This window comes from Schistocerca gregaria, chromosome 2 (genome assembly GCF_023897955.1).
Source record: "Schistocerca gregaria isolate iqSchGreg1 chromosome 2, iqSchGreg1.2, whole genome shotgun sequence".
Taxonomy (NCBI): domain Eukaryota; kingdom Metazoa; phylum Arthropoda; class Insecta; order Orthoptera; family Acrididae; genus Schistocerca; species Schistocerca gregaria.
In genome coordinates this window covers 702,724,780-702,747,163 of record NC_064921.1, presented here as the reverse complement: position 1 = coordinate 702,747,163, position 22,384 = coordinate 702,724,780, and positions in this window count along the sequence as shown.

Genomic DNA, 22,384 nt, shown 5'->3' with positions numbered 1-22,384 from the left:
TGCTCCTGGGGTATCGGCGAGGACCATTCGCAACCGTCTCCATGAAGCTGGGCTACGGTCCCGCACACCGTTAGGCCGTCTTCCGCTCACGCCCCAACATCGTGCAGCCCGCCTCCAGTGGTGTCGCGACAGGCGTGAATGGAGGGACGAATGGAGACGTGTCGTCTTCAGTGATGAGAGTCGCTTCTGCCTTGGTGCCAGGTGTTTGGCGCCGTGCAGGTGAGCGTCACAATCAGGACTGCATACGACCGAGGCACACAGGGCCAACACCCGGCATCATGGTGTGGGGAGCGATCTCCTACACTGGCCGTACACCTCTGGTGATCGTCGAGGGGACACTGAATAGTGCACGGTACATCCAAACCGTCATCGAACCCATCTTTCTACCATTCCTAGATCGGCAAGGGAACTTGCTGTTCTAACAGGACAATGCACGTCCGCATGTATCCCGTGCCACCCAACGTGCTCTAGAAGGTGTAAGTCAACTACCCTGGCCAGCAAGATCTCCGGATCTGTCCCCCATTGAGCATGTTTGGGACTGGATGAAGCGTCGTCTCACGCGGTCTGCACGTCCAGCACGAACGCTGGTCCAACTGAGGCGCCAGGTGGAAATGGCATGGCAAGCCGTTCCACAGGACTACATCCAGCATCTCTACGATCGTCTCCATGTGAGAATAGCAGCCTGCATTGCTGCGAAAGGTGGATATACACTGTACTAGTGCCGACATTATGCATGCTCTGTTGCCTGTGTCTATGTGCCTGTGGTTCTGTTAGTGTGATCATGTGATGTATCTGACCCCAGGAATGTGTCAATACAGTTTCCACTTCCTGGGACAATGAATTCACGGTGTTCTTATTTCAATTTCCAGGAGTGTATTTCAAGATACGAGATACATTAGATATAGTAAAATGTTAAAAAGTCAACTTTGCTGCCAAGAATTCTTATTGAATCACGTTTATGTCATTGAATATGTTTCATTTTATTTTAGGCTGTGACTGCAGTGTAATAAAAACACTGTATTCGACATTTTCACAGTATTTGGTATGAAACTACACTGAGGTTTTGTCAGTAGCTTATCTCTGTGTTATCTTCAACTAACTCGCTGGCAACATGTACGAAACTGCAGAAAAAATTAGGCCACGGTTCGTCTGATTTAAACATATTCAGTTCATATTAAAATAAGGAATGAAACTGAACATTAAACTGCGTATTTGTTCACAAACAAATTGTAACGATCGTAAACCAAGCAGAAGCTGCTAGGGATTAGCGAATATTAAGACGAAAAAAAAATACAAAAGACGCTGCATACAAAGAATGCAGTAGAAAAGAAAACACCAACTGGAACACGGAAGCTACTAAAGAGAAGAAAATAGTAATAAAAACATAATAAAAAATAGTGAACTATACTGTACCATTTGAAAATTTTATTCGAGAGGATGCGAAAAGATGTTTAAATGTCAGAGGGCAAAGTGACTAAAAACTCAGAGAACTCCATTTACCATACAGTCCCACCAACATCCATTTCGTTTTCACTGGTCATAATTACGTGTTTCCTTCATGTCCCTATGCTGAAGTACAGTTTTATTGTTACAAAAGCTCACTGTGCGAAGTTGTGTAGTGGTCACACATGGTGTTGTATTCGGGAGGACGGCGATTAAAATACCCGTCTTGTCATCCAGATTTATGTTTTTGTGGTTTCTGAAATAGCTTAATGTAAACTATGGAATGGTTCCTTTGAAAACGGCACATTTCATTACTTTTCCAGGCTGAGCGTGTGCTCTAACTCTAACAACTTGAATGGCAAGTAAAATACCTATCTTGTCTTTTTGTTGTCTCTCCTAGGAATTCCAAACGTCACATTGTTAACAAAGACATACTCCAGTGTTAATGTTACTGGAATGGAAGTCCGTATGTTATTGCCATAACACAAACTAGTAATACACATTGATAGTAGCTTTCCGTTGCAGACAGATCAGAAAGTTCTATTTTAAGAAATGAAGAAACACTTCGTATGCCACAGCTGCAATATAGAAACTTTTATTGTTGCTATATGACCAGTTTCAGGAGTATTACGCTGCAGTCAACTGATCTAACGAGTTACCATGAAGCTAATTGGGGGGGGGGGGGGAGGAGGGAGATGGATATTACAATTAATTTCACGTACTATATAAAATAAAACTTTCTTCTCATGTCTATATAAAAGTTTCATACCACTTTTCCATGACATCAAAGCACGAATGGCACTTCACACATATACATATCTAGATAAAAAAAAAACACATATTATGTAAATAAAGGTGGAGGGTGAAAGGTCTCTGTTAGATTCCTTTCATGTTAATTTCTTAAATCTGTTGTCATTTACGGCATAAATTCCTCTTCTAAATTTACTGTGGCGTTTCTGACTATCTGCGAGGAGACTGAGTAGTGGAACGTGTTACTTTTACACATAAACAAGAACGATCTGTCACACTACTACACTTTAAAACACAGTTTATATGCAATTCATGTCACACAGTCTCATACGGAACGTACAACCGCTTTCTTTTATGTACTGTAAATGATAAGATACTGTCATCCCCCTTTCCTTCTGTGTGAGAGGATGAATGAGCAAATGTATTTTTAGCTGCATGCTTGAGGGTAGCAGACAAGCCTGTCTGCTAGAGAACAGTAGGACCAACGTCGGAACAGGTTGCTATGCTTTCTAAAAGCAAAGAGGTTTCTATCCTTAGTATGGTTCTGTCCGTCCCTAGTCATGTTGGTATAGGAAGCTGCTCCTCTGGTCACTTCCGTTTTGTATCGGGAAGCACGCTCGGTAGGAGCGCAGGTCAGTCTGTCCGCGGCGAGCGTCTGAAGTGGTAAGATCTCCGGCTAAGCGCGTGTCTGCTAAGTCCGCAGGACAATGGATTTTTTAAGTTCAGCCTAACTGAAAATTTAATCAACTTTATTTCAGGTTTAGCTCTAAAATATCTAATCTAATGTTATCTTAAGTTGCAACGCAGTGTATTTCGAGTGCGAACTTCAGATTATTTTACAGTAGTTGCTTTGTCACTAGTTTGTGAGTAAAGTGGAACCACGTGTTGATCAGTAACTCTAACTAAGATCATCAATCTTAAATGCGAATGTGCGTGAGATTATAACGTCTCGCCTTAACAATATTTTTCAATATAGCAACTTTTCTTTATGTTCAATCCACGTGGGGTGTACTTCGTGAGACCAGTACCACGTGCTGATACAATTGTTTGACCCATCAGGTTAATAGTAAGACGATAGTAACCAGTTCGAGGTTTTTCTTTTGTAAATTGCTTTTCGATCTAATTTATTTTAATTATCAAAATTATTGTGGCATTACACTCTTTGTGTAAAGCAAGTTAACCGCGTGAAGCATGTGGTGTAATCATCAAAGTAGCTCTCAGCTATTCTTTTCGGGAAGATTTTACAGAGAGTTAGTATGAATTTAGTATACCAGGGTGTGGTAATTACATGACGGACAGGATTGCGTTACGAACGTTACTTCTTTGGGTGAAAAGTGAATCGGTTGGTTGTGGTTAATTTCCTCTTACATATGTTTCAATGTTCTTCGTGTGTTATTTTATGAATGTAGTGTTGTATGCAGTCTCCCAATCTTGGCTCCCTATTTGATGTGTTCCGTAAGATTACAAACTCACATTTTCACAATCCAAAATAAGGCACCAGCTTAGTTATGACTCAAGTTTAATATGCTGAAATTTCAATGATCAATGTTAAAATAAATTTCCAAATATAAACTGATTTATTTATTTTTATTTAAATTCTCTTTTTTATATATGTATCACCGGTTTTCGTATGACTATTAAAAGATTATAATTAATGTTAGTCTGGTTGGAAATTTGGTAAGCTAGATTGGATACCTGGTGAAACAGTTGCTCAGTAATGCAACGTTAACTTCCTCAGATAGCTCACAGCTTTTAACCCTCTTTTATTGTCTATCAGCACCGCTTTCACATAACAAATTAAAGCGACAACATTACAAGAGGGAGAATGGGAAAGAACTACTGAGGTCAGCTGCGTCGATATTTGATACGCTATCAGCGGCAACGAGTGAAAATGTGTATAGGAGCGCGATTTGAACCTGGTATCTGCTGCTTACTAGGCAGTTGGCGTTAATCACTACGCCACCCGGACAGTGTTTATCGCCCTTGCGCTGACTGTCTTGGAACGGCCCCCGACCAACCCACATTCCCACCTAGCGCGACCTATCCCCTGTCCCCGTTCATGTCCTCCATGCTCTCTACTTTATGACTTCCGCAAGAGCTAGAAAGTGACTGTGATTCCAAACAGAAGGTTGGAGATTCATTGCTCATGGAGGCGAATGAATTATATGTCATGTCCGAAAGAACAGACACCACGCATTCATATAAGAAACACAGAGTTGATAAAATGCATGCAACTGATAATAACCTCTTACCATCCATGCATGATGGTGTCGGACATAAGGCGGATATGAGAAGAACGTTTTGTTTTATATAGCACGTGAAATTAATTGTAATAGGCTGAAGAGCGGCGTACTAAGTCGCTGCCAGCCCGCCCCCTTCGGGGGGAGTCCAAACTCAAAAAGGAAAAAAAAACTAATTGTAATTTATTCCCCACCCCCCTCCCCCATTAGCTTCTTGTTCACTCCTTAGATCAGTTGACTGTAGTATAATACTGCTGAAACCAGTCATACTGAAACATTAAAAATTTTTATATTGCAGCTGTGGCATACGAAGTCTTTCTTCATTTATAAACTGAGTAGACGCTTCAAATAGAAGTTTCTGATCGGTCTGCAACGGAAATCTACTATCAATGTGTATTACTAATTTTGTGTTATGGCAATAACATGTGGACTTCCATTCCAGTAACATTAACACTGGAGTATGTCTTTGTTAACAATGTGACGTTTGGAATTCCTAGGAGAGACAACAAAAAGACAAGATAGCTATTTAACTTGCCATTCAAGTTGTTAGAATTGCAGCACACGCTCAGCCTGGAAAAGTAATGAGCTGTTCCCTTTTCAAAGGAACCAATCCATGGTTTACTTAAGCAGTTTCAGAAATCACGGGAAACACTGGTTCACAAGACGGATATTTGAATCGCCGTCCTCCCAAATACGACACCATTGTCTTACCACTACACCACGTCGCACCGTGAGTTACAATAAAACAATGCGTCAGCAAAGGGACTTGAAGGAAATACATAATTATGACTAGTGACAACGAAATCTGGGTTGGTGGGACGTGTATATAGTTGACTGGATGGTGCATGCACCAAGAAAGATCTTAATTGCGTTTCAAGAGACAACGAAAACCGAGACAACAGTCATCTGACAGGTTGCTGGGTAGTGTTAGGTCTACATGAAAGCTCTTAGTTGAAGCCCACAATGCGTAGAAAAGTCTATCGAAGACCTCTTTCCTGTGGTAGATGTCTCTTGATTACTTTGATCATGACGATGACCGTACTACTGTATTTCACATCCTACAAGTGCCTCTACGTTCACTCCTTTTGTTTACTTTTAGCAGCTTATTTTCGCGTAAGTATCATTAACCATACTTTTTAACTGATATTAAGGACGATATTTTCACAGAAAATAACCTTATCTGCAGACAAAACTACATAGCCCGATATACGAGGACCTCGATTCTGAATAGACCTTTGAAATACAGTTATTCACGAGGCAAAAAGAATGTTCCAATAGAAATCGTTGAACACAGAACCATTGCTGTTTGTAGTTGTATTCATAAACTTCAGATAGAAATAGGCCTAAATTCTAATCTTCCTTAATTTGTACCATATTTGATAGGGCTGACAATACATAACACAAATGACATTGTGTGGATACTGTGCGGATGAAAACTGTATATTGGTTATGGAAACGAGTGAAAGGGTACATTAAAGCACATTAACGTCACTCGCCTTAAGAATTCCTCTGAATGTACTTCCTTACGTGGCAGGTGAAGATGGCCCCCAGTAAATTCATCTGTTCAATCTTAAATCCCTCTACACTGTCAATAACTCACTTATTGTTCTCTGAAAGATACCTTTGATAGAGATTTAACGTTGGATGGGGCGGTTTTTCAAATACATATTTAGTAATGAATCAGACTTCTTTCTGTTCTCACTGTAAATCTGTGCAGATATGGTTGTTTTGTCCTAGTACTGAAGTCAAGCTCTGTATTTTTTGAAGAAAGTGAATTAGTGGTAACGCCGAAGGAAATACTGGATATAAAACCGTTGAGAAAATACCAAACCTCTGCAGGTTGCTTCAATATTTACACCATAAATGATTATTTTCTATATCCTGCAAATATTATATTCTGTAACATGCTGTCCCTCCCCATGAACCATGGACCTTGCCGTTGGTGGGGAGGCTTGCGTGCCTCAGCGATACAGATAGCCGTACCGTAGGTACAACCACAACGGAGGGGTATCTGTTGAGAGGCCAGACAAACGTGTGGTTCCCGAAAAGGGGCAGCAGCCTTTTCAGTAGTTGCAAGGGCAACAGTCTGGATGATTGACTGATCTGGCCTTGTAACAATAACCAAAACAGCCTTGCTGTGCTGGTACTGCGAACGGCTGAAACCAAGGGGAAACTACGGCCGTAATTTTTCCCGAGGGCATGCAGCTTTATTGTATGATGAAATGATGATGGCGTCCTCTTGGGTAAAATATTCCGGAGGTAAAAATAGTCCCCCATTCGGATCTCCGGGCGAGGACTACGCAAGAGGATGTCGTTATCAGGAGAAAGAAAACTGGCGTTATACGGATCGGAGCGTGGAATGTCAGATCCTTTAATCGGGCAGGTAGGTTAGAAAATTTAAAAAAGGAAATGGATAGGTTAAAGTTAGATATAGAGGGAATTAGTGAAGTTCGGTGGCAGGAGGAACAAGACTTTTGGTCAGGTGAATATAGGGTTGTAAATACAAAATCAAATAGGGGTAATGCAGGAGTAGGTTTAATAATGAATAGGAAAATAGGACTGCGGGTAAGCTACTACAAACAGCATAGTGAACGCATTATTGTGGTCAAGATAGATACGAAGCCCACACCAACTACAATAGTACAAGTTTATATGGCAACTAGCTCTGCAGATGACGAAGAAATTGAAGAAATGTATGATGAAATAAAAGAAATTATTCAGATAGTGAAGAGAGACGAAAGTTTGATAGTCATGGGTGACTGGAATTCGAGAGTAGGAAAACGGAGAGAAGGAAACTTAGTAGGTGAATATGGACTGGGGCTAAGAAATGAAAGAGAAAGCCGCCTTGTAGAATTTTACACAGAGCACAATTTAATCATAGCTAACACTTCGTTTCAGAATCATGAAAGGAGGTTGTATACATGGAAGAACCCTGGAGATACTAAAAGGTATCAGATAGATTATATAATGGTAAGACAGAGATTTAGGAACCAGGTTTTAAACTGTAAGACATTTCCAGGGGCAGATGTTGGCTCTGACCACAATCTACTGGTTATGAACTATAGATTAAAACTGAAGAAACTGCAAAAAGGTGGGAATTTAAGGAGATGGGACATGGATAAACTGAAAGAACCAGAGGTTGTACAGAGTTTCAGGGAGAGCATAAGGGAACAATTGACAGAAATTGGGGAAAGAAATACAGTAGAAGAAGAATGGGTAGCTTTGAGGGATGAAGTAGTGAAGGCAGCAGAGGATCAAGTAGGTAAAAAGACGAGGTCTAGTAGAAATCCTTGGGCAACAGAAGAAATATTAAATTTAATTGATGAAAGGAGAAAATATAAAAATGCAGTAATTGAAGCAGGCAAAAAGGAATACAAACGTCTCAAAAATGAGATCGACAGGAAGTGCAAAATGGCTAAGCAGGGATGGCTAGAGGACAAATGAAAGGATGTAGAGCCTTATCTCACTAGGGGTAAGATAGATACTGCCTACAGGAAAATTAAAGAGACCTTTGGAGAAAAGAGAACCATTTGTATGAATATCAAGAGCTCAGATGGAAACCCAGTTCTAAGCAAAGAAGGGAAAGCAGAAAGGTGGAAGGAGTATATAGAGGATCTATACAAGGGCGATGTACTTGAGGACAATATTATGGAAATGGAAGAGGATGTAGATGAAGATGAAATGGGAGATACGATACTGCGTGAACAGTTTGACAGAGCACTGGAAGACCTGAGTCGAAACAAGGCCCACGGAGTAGACAACATTCCATTAGAACGACTGACGGCCTTGAGAGATCCAGTCCTGACAAAACTGTACCATCTGGTGAGCAAGATATATGAAACAGGCAAAATAAGCTCAGACTTCAAGAAGAATATAATATTTCCAATCCCAAAGAAAGCAGGTGTTGACAGATGTGAAAATTACCGAACAATCAGTTTAATAATCCACAGCTGCAAAATACTAACTCGAATTCTTTACAGACGAATGGAAAAACTAGTAGAAGCGGACCTCGGGGAAGATCAGTTTGGATTCCGTAGAAATACTGGAACACGTGAGGCAATACTGACCTTACGACTTATCTTAGAATAAAGATTAAGGAAAGGCAAACCTACGTTTCTAGCATTTGTAGACTTAGAGAAAGCTATTGACAATGTTGACTGGAATACTCTCTTTCAAATTCTGACGATGGCAGGGGTAAAATACAGGGAGTGAAAGGCTATTTACAATTTGTACAGAAACCAGATGGCAGTTATAAGAGTCGAGGGACATGAAAGGGAAGCAGTGGTTGGGAAGGGAGTAAGACAGGGTTGCAGCCTCTCCCCGATGTTATTCAATCTGTATATTGAGCAAGCAGTAAAGGAAACAAAAGAAAAATTCGGAGTAGGTATTAAAATCCATGGAGAAGAAATAAAATCTTTAAGGTTCGCCGATGACATTGTAATTCTGTCAGAGACAGCAAAGGACTTGGAAGAGCAGTTGAACGGAAAGGACAGTGTCTTGAAAGGAGGATATAAGATGAACATCAACAAAAGCAAAACGAGGATAATGGAATGTAGTCGAATTAAAGCGGGTAATGCTGAGGGAATTAGATTAGGAAATGAGACACTTAAAGTAGTAAAGGAGTTTTGCTATTTGGGGAGCAAAATAACTGATGATGGTCGAAGTAGAGAGGATATAAAATGTAGATTGGTCATGGCAAGGAAAGCGTTTCTGAAGAAGAGAAATTTGTTAACATCGAGTATAGATTTAAGTGTCAGGAAGTCGTTTCTGAAAGTATTTGTATGGAGTGTAGCCATGTATGGAAGTGAAAAATGGACGATAAATAGTTTGGAAAAGAAGAGAATAGAAGCTTTCGAAATGTTGTGCTACAGAAGAATGCTGAAGATTAGATGGGTAGATCACATAACTAATGTGGAAGTATTGAACAGGATTGGGGAGAAGAGAAGTTTGTGGCACAACTTGACCAGAAGAAGGGATCGGTTGGTAGGACATGTTCTGAGGCATCAAGGGATCACCAATTTAGTATTGGAGGGCAGCGTGGAGCGTAAAAATCGTAGAGGGAGACCAAGAGATGAATACACTAAGCAGATTCAGAAGGATGTAGGTTGCAGTAGGTACTGGGAGATGAAGAAGCTTGCACAGGATAGAGTAGCATGGAGAGCTGCATCAAACCAGTCTCAAGACTGAAGACAACAACAACAACAACAACAACAACAACATGCTGTCCGCCCAAAAAATAATCTCGTTACTCATTAGTGGACTAAAGTATGTACAATAAACTCATGTCCTTTTTAAATCATTTATAGCTGTTAAGATGCTTACTGCAAATTTAGATGAACATATACTTTCCATGAAATCAACAATGTATTTTCCACTTTAGAATTTGATTATAATTGTACTGCAAGTTCTGAACATTTGAATAATGATGTCAGTGTTCACCCATGCAGAACCGATTGGTAGGTCATCGAATATTTCGAAAGGATAAAAAAATTCTACCTTAATTACTTAACAATATCATGTGTCATATTTACTTATAATATCAGCTGACAGTACCTATCAAATTCAAAACTATTTGTCACGCAGATTGTTTCCCTGCACAAAACATTTCTAAAAGCCATTGTACGTTAACTACCCACTTTTTTAATTTTGAAAATGCTGAGACAAGTATTTATTATGTTTCACCTACTTCGTTGTAAAACGTCTTAATAGAAAATTTAAATGTCTTCCAATTTCTACAATACAGAGTTTCGTTACGTAAGTAATTTACTACGTTATAAATTTAAGTAAGTTATTTTTACTAGTACTACTGACTTACTGGTGTCTTTCACAAAGATGACATAACATTACATTATCTGCGACTTCGCACATTCAGTAAAGTTTTACGTTTTATACGTTATAACCAGATGCTTAATGTCATGGGATAGGAAGTAAAGGCAGTCTGGATAAGTCAGTGAGGGATCTATTTGCCCATGGGTGATTCCACAAAGCATGAAAATGATGAACAACCTGCCAGTCAACCACATTCCTGACATACTCTATGACGAAATGTCAATCGAATGTACAGGTTAGGAAAGCAAATGTGTCCGTCATCTTGCGATAAGACTATTGTCAGACTGAAAAATGGAGTGTGTTGGCGCCTCAGGTTATGGCAGGACCTCGGTTCCTAGTGCATGTTACTAAGGTATCACGTGAAGCACAGGGTTCGAGATCGCATGCAGTACCCCTTGGAATTTCAAAGCATATTTCGCTTGATGGCGGCCTGCTATGACGCTCAATAGGGCACGGTGGGTGACAGGCCTATCACATATACTGGAATCGCTGGAAGCCCTACTTGGCCGGAAATGCTAGACATGTCCAATGTGTCAGCGACGAGGTTCACGTGGCGGTTGCAGCCTGAAGCATTTTTAGCTTTTGGACTACGGAAAGCGATACATAACCAGGCATGTCACCAGTCCAACCCTCAGCAATCACCATCAAAACATCAATATAGACAAGTTCAGATCGGTTGCAGTGTTCCAGGATCGAATTAACACTGTAAACGAAACTTTACGAACCGTAATGGCAATGTAGAAGACTGTCATTCTGTTTTCTGTTTATATTGCGTGACTTTACACGCTCAGCGCTACGAATGGCCCTCTTTTACCCTCTGTTTGTACACATTCATCATTGACCTAGCTGAATTTTCCTGTACGAGTCAGAATGTTGGCATGACAGACCTGTCTTTGACAGACAGATCATTATGCCTCATTCGAAAGAGCTCAGAAACTCAAAATGTATCTATGATAGTGAAGCTACATACAGGTACTTGCTTCCAAGTTTCCACATCGTTTGAGGGTTCTCCGTTGACTAATCTTGGCACAACACTGACATTTCCAGTCGCGCAAGGGAGAGCATTAATTGGCTTAAGTATACTTGATTTCTTCACACTCCAAATCGTGTGCTGACTGTACGCTGTTGTACACATCTTCTGTGTTTAGACCCTTTTAGGTGAGACTTTTCATGTGTCTCACTATTCATAAACTTCAAGATAGTTTATTTCTTCTTATGGATGTTAAAAGTGTACATTAAAGTCAGTAAATGATCACAATATTGGTGTATACATAATCGGAGATATGGCTGAATATCTGCTGTTTTTTGTTACTCCATAGACGCAAAAGTTGTTCGAAACATTGTAATTAAACTTCACTGCCAACAGTCTTCATGAGAAATGCTCACAGAATTGTGTCACTATTATGACTTACGAAGTTTGCTTATCCTACATTAGATAACTAGACTTGATAAGTCATATTATTGGCGCTAGTCTGTAAGGATTTCTTACGAAGAGTGTTAAAAGAGAAACTTCATGGTGTTCTTTTTAACGACCAATCGTGACATAACACATATGCATTAATACAGCTGTGATAGTTCCTATTAATATTTTTAGTGCTGTATTGCAAAGGGCCGTTGAAACGTCTGACAACGCATTCAGCAGCAATGTATACAACCCATATTCGCAGTTGCAGTAGAGGTTTTTCTGTACCTTGCACAGTCATTACTCATATGTAACATAAGCGGTTCATATGTGGTTCAACAACGCCAAAACTCTACTGTGGAGGGCATGTTATACGGCAATTATGATTTAGCGTCAAAAATGTTTATGATAGATTAAATAAATAAATAAATCAACTGTAGTAGTAGAACATTTACTTCATCGAAGGTTTTTGTATGCTACGGACCTATAGTAATTATCTCGAGAAACATGCAGGTCATGAGAAAACCTTTACAAATTTGAGGTAGACCAATCATTATGCTATGTGACGTAAATAACGAAATGCTCCCAGATTATTTTATAATCTAGGAATGTTTCCTCGATTTTTGCGAATTCCCAAAGTGTATGTGGCAGTTACGTAGTTTGTAACTTAAATAGTGACAACACTGCTGTGGAGACATTATGAAAAAAAAAAAATGGTTCAAATGGCTCTGAGCGCTATGCGACTTAACTTCTAAGGTCATCAGTCGTCTAGAACTTAGAACTAATTAAACCTAACTAACCTAAGGACACCACACACATCCATGCCCGAGGCAGGACTCGAACCTGCGACCGTAGCGGTCGCTAGACTCCAGACTGTAGCGCCTAGAACTGCACTGCCACTCCGGCCGGCAGACATTTTGCAATGGAATCTACTATTGTCACTGACAGCAGACGTCGTTGACACACCTAAGTTACCTCCGCGTATATGGACTCGCCCGTCGCACGTCACAGGCGTGCGCACAATAGAGGGAAACACAGTCACTCGTGAGCGAGCGGTCTAACGTAACGGTGTCACTATGGTTTCGAAACAGGAACAACGGAGTTGGATCAAGATTGAATGTGCCAGAGGTCGTACAGCATGACAGCGTCAACAAGGTTTTCAAGAGGTGTGCGGGGAATCGCATTGCCGCACAGAACAATGGCACTTTGGTTAAAAGCTTTCAACGAAGGTCGGCAAACTGTGGCAAACATGCATTGTGCAGATCGTCCTAGCGTCTCTGAAGAAGAAGTGTATGTTGTTGCCGCGTTAGTGAACAGTGATCGACGCCATACGATTGATGAGCTCGCCAACGAAACCGGATTAGCGCATACGACTGTACTTCACATCCTGGAGGACCGCCTGGGCTGGGCATGCGAAAAATTGCATCACGATGGGTTCCGCATGACTTGGCGGAAATGCAGAAATGGATGCGTTACGACGCTGCTCAGAAGCACTTGGAGCGCTATGGTCGCGAAGGAGAGGCTTTCTTACGCCGTATCGTAACACTGGATGAGACATGGGCCACATCGTACGAGCCAAAACTGAAACGCCAATCCAACGAATGGCGTCTTTATGGGTCGCCGAGAAAGCCGAAAGTGCGTCAGAGCCCCAGTATGGTGAAAGTTATGGTGATTCTCGTGTACGACTGTGATGGTGTTGTCCTAACGCATTACGTTCCTCCACGGCAGACCGTCAACGCACAGTATTACTGTTCGTTTTTGGAGCATCACCTGCGACCAGATTTGCTAAAGAAGCGGCGACACTTTCTGCGCAACCCACCCATGATTTTGCACGGCAATGCGCGGGCGCTTAGAGTTCGAGCTGTGGCTGCTGTGTTCGGTATATGGGACTGGGAAGTACTGTACCGTCCACCATACTACCCGGACTTAAGTCCTTGTGACTTTGATTTGATTCCGAAGGTGAAGGAACCGCTTCGTGGTATTTGCTTCAGAACTGTTCCAGAGATTCGACAGGCAGTAGACTGCTCCATTCGCACCATCAACAGAACAGGCTCTGCTGAATATCATCCACATCGTTGGTAACGAGTTCTACGCAATGCTGGTGACTACTTTGAAAGACAGTAGCAGGTGCAAACATGAACCTCTTTTGTATCGGTTGTGAATAAATAGTTGCCCCTATTTAAGTTCCAGCCCTCGTATCATCAATACCTGTCAGTTGCGGTTTGTATAGCATTTGAGGTATTCATTTTGTATTGCTGTATGCCTTTGCATTTGTGAGATATGAATATTAGGAAGCACTGGTGCGGTTTAACAGATACTGACACGACTGTTCCTCGTGTATTTTCTTGGTGTGCTTCAGAAGAGTTCAGTTTTTTGCTTGTGGATAGTGTTAAGGTAAAATATACTACTGTACTAACTAACTCACTTGCTACATTTCTGATAGCCTCTGGGTCTGACCCACAGATGGTTTCAGGCAGCTCCTGGAACATGATGATGAAGTCTGTAGCTCTGAGAGGAGTACATGGTACGTTGGTTAAATGAAACAAGTCAAAGAAGTCAACCTGACTGGGCTGCAAGCTTATATTCGTCTCATATTCGTTTACTAGCGTGCGTCATCAGTTATATTGTCTGATCACGTCTTTTGAACTAACACAGAGCTTTCACTAGTTAAAGATGGGAGTCACTCCATAAGATAGAGCTGGATAGCACGATTAGTAGTGCCCCGCCAACAGAGTACAGACTATTAACTAGCCACATGTAATCAATTTTCTGCAACATATTTCTCATTCTCTCTGGACAAAAACGTAAATATCGAGAACGTGGAGGGATAACAACATCTGGCTGCCTACATCAGCTTACCCTTCCCCACATGAATCTTTTTATCATCTTATCAAATCCTCACCCATGCTTGCTCATACTGAACACCTTTATACAGTATAATCTGTCACAAACACGAGACCAATTTCCAATCATGTTAAATTGTTGCACTTATACCGACATGTACAGACATAGAAAGCTGCCGTGGTATTTGTCCTTTCTGTCAGTCAATTTTATGCTGACAGCAGCAATCGTAGATAAACTTTCAATAAATGATCTACACAACCACTCGGGTGCATAAAGCTTATGGAAATAATTCTTGACCAGGTTTCAATACCATTAGCGGCATCTTCTTCAGGAGGAATGAAGTCACATGTAATGGTATTAAACAATACAAAATAAACATATAAAATAATCACAAAAGTGAACTGAAGCAGGCAGAATGAAAGTGATAACAGCATAACCTACATCACGTTGAAATTGTAACCATGCATTACGAGCTAAAACGCTCAAGCCAAACAGCAGAAATCATAGATTAAGTCCTCCATGAAAAACAGCGACAATTACTCCACAAGTACATCTCGCTGTAAGAACAAACACTGAACTAATCATGTGGCACCTAGTTACGATGCCAAATAAAAGTAACATAGCGCAAGCCATTTGCTGAGCGCTAATAGCGTGATAAACGCTAAACCGTATGAAACACGTAACTGAAATACTAATACATCAGTGCAACATATATTTCAGTGTTTTAAATAGAGCAAGTTGTACATACCGTAAAAGAAATAACGTTGTAAACGAGAATACAAAAGCAATAACTTTTTAAAATAATTACCACAATACCTATCACAGAATGAATAAATTGTTTAATTGTACAAAGTCGTGCAGATGAAAATTAATAAACGACATACAGTAGCAAGACTTTAACAAGATATTACCAAACAGACATTACTTTTGATGCAAGCATAGTGTACATGCATGAAGATATATACTTATTTATCATTATTGGTGTTATTGTGTACTCAAAAGAACATTCTTTGTCATGATCTAAGGCAAGGGTTTTCTGTTATTATTGATATAAGCGAACACCATTTATGATTAACAGAAACACTTTTTATGTAAGTTGGACGAAGTACTGAAGCGATCGGTGTTTGATATATTTTTATTTTGTGTATTTTTGTTTTACCTTTTTGTTAAGGAAATTCGGTTTTCTGGCGCTATATGATAAATCTGTACTGTTTTCCTTATTTTTACTGCAACATCCATGTGTTTCGCGTTAGAGATTAATGATTTTCGAATATACCCTGAATTAAAAATCGAGAGTCTCAGTTTTGTTATAAATACTGCTTATTCTTAAGTAACAGACAGAAGGATAACTATGTCCATCTCTTTCATTTATTATTACTTAGTTTCTAGGCGATTCACCTCTTCTACTTCTTCGGGGGATCTAGTGAGACACTGATCGCACATGATTAGATGGTAGCGCCCAATAGGTACGCAACACACGCAACATACAGGTAACGCAGGTAAAACCTTAACTGACGAAAGCTACTAAAAAAACTACCGTAGTCTACGCTAACGTATGGTTTTCTTCGGAAGCCTGCGGTAGTTTCACACTTCTAGTTACGTGCATAAGCGTTATTACAGGCTACTGTGTTAACTAAATTAATTTCTTTCATTAGTTTAGCTGCTGATAACTGTGTGACTTCAGCACAATGAAAAGCTGAACGAAAGGAAGCTGTCTTGTGGGACTGAGAATGTGGTGAATCAGAAGATTGGATTTGGCAGTGCTTGCGCTGTACTAAAGATATTAAAATTACTCTATCGTCTATTATGGTCAAACTGAGACCCAAAAAAAACTTAGTTCACGTTTTCCCTTTGCAATTTGCAAGTGAAATTAATTTTCGCATGAAGGTTAGTAAATTTTTCAAAGAGTCTGCTACATCATTAGTTCCATTGTATATAAGTAAAATATCATCCATGTACCTTGAGTGGGACTGAATGCCTAATTCTGCAGAAGCATAACTTCTAAAACAATTTTCTTCTATTGAAAACATAAAAATGTCTGCTGAAATGCTTGCTAACGCATTACTAATATCAAGGCCATCTGATTGGCGAAACAATTTTCCGTTAAAATCGAAATAAATGTATTTAACTATCACTTTTAGTGACCGTACAAGATCTGCAAATTTGGCCATTCATTGTATCTTTTTTATAAACTCTGAAGTTTTTCTCCACGATTCCCACAGTTGTTTGAATTGGTACATTAGTGTAAAAATAGTAGTGTCGAAAGATAGTAATGTTGGCATTCCAATTTTTTTTTAATTATATGTAGAGTAAGGCGGCGCAGTGGTTAGCACACTACACCAGCATTCGGAAGGACGAAGGTTCAAACCCACGGCCAGCCCTCCTCATTTTGGTTTCCTGTGATTTTAATAATTCGCTTCAGGCAAAGGTCGGGATGGTTCATTTGAAAGGACAGGGACGACTTTCTTCCCCATCCTTTCCTAATCCAATGGGACCGATGACTTCGCTGTTTGGTGCCCTCCCACGAATCAACCAACCTTCAATTTTATTTGAAAGGATTTGACTGTTGGCTACTGCATAACTATTTTGAAAATTGTATGTTTTTTAATCTTTTAATAAATAAACCTGGCTACTTCATGATAATCACTGCTAATACTGTTTACAATCGAACAAACTGGATGTTTTATTTTATGGCCCTTGAACTGAGAAACTAGCTTAAGAGCCTGTGGATTGACGTTAACCAACCGTTTCGTTTGCAAATACTACGTTTGGCGTCACCTACAGCACACCTAATTTCTTTTTGTAACGTGGAAGTCAGATCCTCCGCCAATTCAGAAAACCCCCAAGAACCATGGACCTTGCCGTTGGTGGGGAGGCTTGCGTGCCTCAGCGATACAGATGGCCGTACCGTAGGTGCAACCACAACGGAGCGGTATCTGTTGAGAGGCCAGACAAACATGTGGTTCCTGAAGAGGGGCAGCAGCCTTTTCAGTAGTTGCAGGGGCAACAGTCTGGATGATTGACTGATCTGGCCTTGCAACATTAACCAAAACGGCCTAGCTGTGCTGGTACTGCAAACGGCTGAAAGCAAGGGGAAACTACAGCCGTAATTTATCCCGAGGACATGCAGCTTTACTGTATGATTAAATGATGATGACGTCCTCTTGGGTAAAATATTCCGGAGGTAAAATAGTCCCCCATTCGGATCTCCGGGCGGGGACTACTCAGGAGGACGTCGTTATCAAGAGAAAGAAAACTGGCATTCTACGGATCGGAGCGTGGAATGTCAGATCCCTTAATCGGGCAGGTAGGTTAGAAAATTTAAAAAGGGAAATGGATAGGTTAAAGTTAGATATAGTGGGAATTAGTGAAGTTTGGTGGCAGGAGGAACAAGACTTTTGGTCAGGTGAATACAGGGTTATAAATACAAAATCAAATAGGGGTAATGCAGGAGTAGGTTTAATAATGAATAGGAAAATAGGAATGCGGGTAATCTACTACAAACAGCATAGTGAACGCATTATTGTGGCCAAGATAGACACAAAGCCCATGCCTACGACAGTAGTACAAGTTTATATGCCAACTAGCTCTGCAGATGATGAAGAAATTGATGAAATGTATGATGAGATAAAAGAAATTATTCAGGTAGTGAAGGGAGACGAAAATTTAATAGTCATGGGTGACTGGAATTCGTCAGTAGGACAAGGGAGAGAAGCAAACATAGTAGGTGATTATGGATTGGGGCTAAGAAATGAAAGAGGAAGCCGTCTGGTAGAATTTTGCACAGAGCATAACTTAATCATAGCTAACACTTGGTTCAAGAATCATAAAAGAAGGTTGTATACGTGGAAGAATCCTGGAGATACTAAAAGGTATCAGATAGATTATATAATGGTAAGACAGAGATTTAGGAACCAGGTTTTAAATTGTAGGACATTTCCAGGGGCAGATGTAGACTCTGACCACAATCTATTGGTTATGACCTGTAGGTTAAAACTGAAAAAACTGCAAAAAGGTGGGAATTTAAGGACATGTGATCTGGATAAGCTGAAAGAACCAGAGGTTGTACAGAGTTTCAAGGAGAGCATAAGGGAACAATTGGCAGCAATGGGGGAAAGAAATACAGTTGAAGAAGAATGGGTAGCTCTGAGGGATGAAGTAGTGAAGGCAGCAGAGGATAAAGTAGGTAAAAAGACAAGGGTTGCTAGAAATCCTTGGGTAACAGAAGAAATATTGAATTTAATTGATGAAAGGAGAAAATATAAAAATGCAGTAAATGAAGCAGGGTATACAAACATCTCAAAAATGAGATCGACAGGAAGTGCAAAACGGCTAAGCAGGGATGGCTAGAGGACAAATGTAAGGATGTAGAAGCTTATCTCACTAGGGGTAAGATAGATACTGCCTACAGGAAAATTAAAGAGACCTTTGGAGAGAAGAGAACCACGTGTATGAATATCAAGAGCTCAGATGGCAATCCAGTTCTAAGCAAAGAAGGGAAGGCAGAAAGGTGGAAGGAGTATATAGAAGGTTTATACAAGGGCGATGTACTTGAGGACAATATTATGGAAATGGAAGAGGACGTAGAAGAAGACGAAATGGGAGGTAAGATACTGCGTGAAGAGTTTGACAGGGCACTGAAAGACCTGAGTCGAAACAAGGCCCCCGGAGTAGACAACATTCCATTAGAACTACTGACGGCCTTGGGAGAGCCAGTCATGACAAAACTCTACCACCTGGTGAGCAAGACGTATGACGCAGGTGAAATACCCTCAGACTTCAAGAAGAATATAATAATTCCAATCCCAAAGAAAGCAGGTGCTGACAGATGTAAAAATTACCGAACTATCAGTTTAATAAGTCACAGCTGCAAAATACTAACGCGAATTCTTTACAGACGAATGGAAAAACTGGTAGATGCGGACCTCGGGGAGGATCAGTTTGGATTCCGTCGAAATGTTGGAACACGTGAGGCAATACTGACCTTACGACTTATCTTAGAAGAAAGATTAAGAAAAGGCAAACCTACGTTTCTAGCATTTGTAGACTTAGAGAAAGCTTTTTACAATGTTGACTGGAATACTCTCTTTCAAATTCTGAAGGTGGCAGGGGTAAAATACAGGGAGCGAAAGGTTATTTACAATTTGTACAGAAACCAGATGGCTGTCATACGAGTCGAGGGGCATGAAAGGGAAGCAGTGGTTGGGAAAGGAGTGAGACAGGGTTGTAGCCTCTCCCCGATGTTATTCAATCTGTATATTGAGCAAGCAGTAAAGGAAACAAAAGAAAAATTTGGAGTAGGTATTAAAATTCATGGAGAAGAAATAAAAACTTTGAGGTTCGCCGATGACATTGTAATTCTGTCAGAGACGGCAAAGGACTTGGAAGAGCAGTTGAACGGAATGGACAGTGTCTTGAAAAGAGGATATAAGATGAACATCAACAAATGTAAAACGAGGATAATGGAATGTAGTCAAATTAAATCGGGTGATGCTGGGGGAATTAGATTAGGAAATGAGACACTTAAGGTAGTAAAGGAGTTTTGCTATTTAGGAAGTAAAATAACTGATGATGGTCGAAGTAGAGAGGATATAAGATGCAGACTGGCAATGGCAAGGAAAGCGTTTCTGAAGAAGAGAAATTTGTTAACATCGAATATAGATTTATTTATCAGGAAGTCGTTTCTGAAAGTATTTGTTTGGAGTGTAGCCATGTATGGAAGTGAAACATGGACGATAACTAGTTTGGACAAGAAGAGAATAGAAGCTTTCGAAATGTGGTGCTACAGAAGAATGCTGAAGATTAGATGGGTAGATCACGTAACTAATGAGGAGGTATTGAATAGGATTGGGGAGAAGAGAAGTTTGTGGCACAACTTGACTAGAAGAAGGGATCGGTTGGTAGGACATGTTCTGAGGCATCAAGGGATCACAAATTTAGCATTGGAGGGCAGCGTGGAGGGTAAAAATCGTAGAGGGAGACCAAGAGATGAATACACTAAGCAGATTCAGAAGGATGTAGGTTGCAGTAGGTACTGGGAGATGAAGCAGCTTGCACAGGATAGAGTAGCATGGAGAGCTGCATCAAACCAGTCTCAGGACTGAAGACAACAACAACAACATATTGTCCTCAAAGTGTTTCAAACTGTTGGAGGTATATTCATGTCTACTGGCTATAAACAGATTTTGTTATAGAGGCTTCATTTTGTTTAGGTTTTACATTAATATATTTAATTACTTTTAAATCTTTATTTTGTGAAAACTGACCATTAAATTCATTTTTAGCAGAAATGTTATAGACGTCATTGGCTGTGCTAATCTGTTGGGAATTTTCAATTTCTTTACTATCGAGATCAATTTTACAATCCACAATAAGATTTTTCTCCACATTTAGATCTGTATCATTTGGATTTACTTTATATTTGAGTCCTTTCTTCAATAGGGTATTCTTCTCTTCCATAAAATTTTTATTTGTGGTTTATTTATGACTCGACTAAAAGCCTGTGATCAGATTATTGAAAGCCAACAGCATTACGACATCCTGCTACAGGATAACGCTCCTGAGTTTAGCTAATTTCTTTTCATGCCTCTCAAAAATTACGTCTTTGCAGTGTTCCATATCATATACATTTGAAAATTAAAAGGCAGATGAAACACTTCTCTCAGTTCTAAATACAAGTAATATGCCTCTTCATTCAAACAGTCTTCCTTTTGTATAATGCACTAACTCTATGATTTCTTTAAACACACTTTTGAATGTCTTGGGTTCTTTCACACTTACATTAAACAGGGATTTTACGTAAACCGATAGCATTCCCATTTCTTTGTAACGTCTATTGTCACACATAACCATACCAGTGTTAAGTATTTTTCTTCTGACGTCTTTGTATTTTGTAATAGCCTTGGATACTTGGGTAGGGAGAAATCTCACAATTTTAAAAATAGCTTACACCAACAACTTAGATAAACATTGAACATCAACTCTAACCTCTTCCCTCCCTATTCCATGCCACATCGTGACTCCCACTCTCCATATACACCTGCCCATTTCCTCTTTATAACACGTCCCAGTCCAAATCCTAGTTGCCTACTGCGTTTCAGTGTATTTCAAGGTGTTTCACGTACGTCGTAAGCACCGTATATATGACAGTATTAAACTTAAACTTGTTTTTGATAGTAGGAATTACTCTAGTAATACTGTCAATGACGTTAGCGGCATGTGCTCTTGCATTTCCCTACATGAAATGACCGTAGGTCTTCTCGTTGCTAATTAGCTTTCTGGAAAAACGTTTCTTGTGATTTTTATATATCTATCAGAAGTTACGATTAGATGGGAAGATATAGTGCAATAATTCATGTTGTACTAATTGCATACCACACTCCTTTTTTGACATTATTCGGAGGCTACTGCGAAGATCTTCAGTTCATCAAAGATTCTCCTGCGAGCTGAGCGTCATTAAAAAGAAAGAATATTTCAGGATCAGCTTCACGATCATGAACAGATTGAACGGCCTGTTGCTATACGAATGTCCAACAGAATTCGAATTGGTCACTCATTATATTATCTTTGCATTGTAAAATATGAATTTGTCCACCTCTCTGTGAACAGACGCTACCGACACGCCACTTTTGTTAAGCGGCATAACTATTTTGACGGTATTTTACCAAAAGATGTTTCCTAACTCGGCAAGTTCATCTGAAACCGATATGCCACTAACCACAGTTCGAACAAGGAACTGGAGTGGACGTCGTGATCTGCCAGCAGCCACAGTCCGAAGAAGAGACTGGAGTGGGTGCAGCAGTCGGGGGCTGCCTTCGAAGTACTGGTTCCAGCGCAAAGCCGGACACAGGACTTACCTCGTTCGTGAAACACTTTC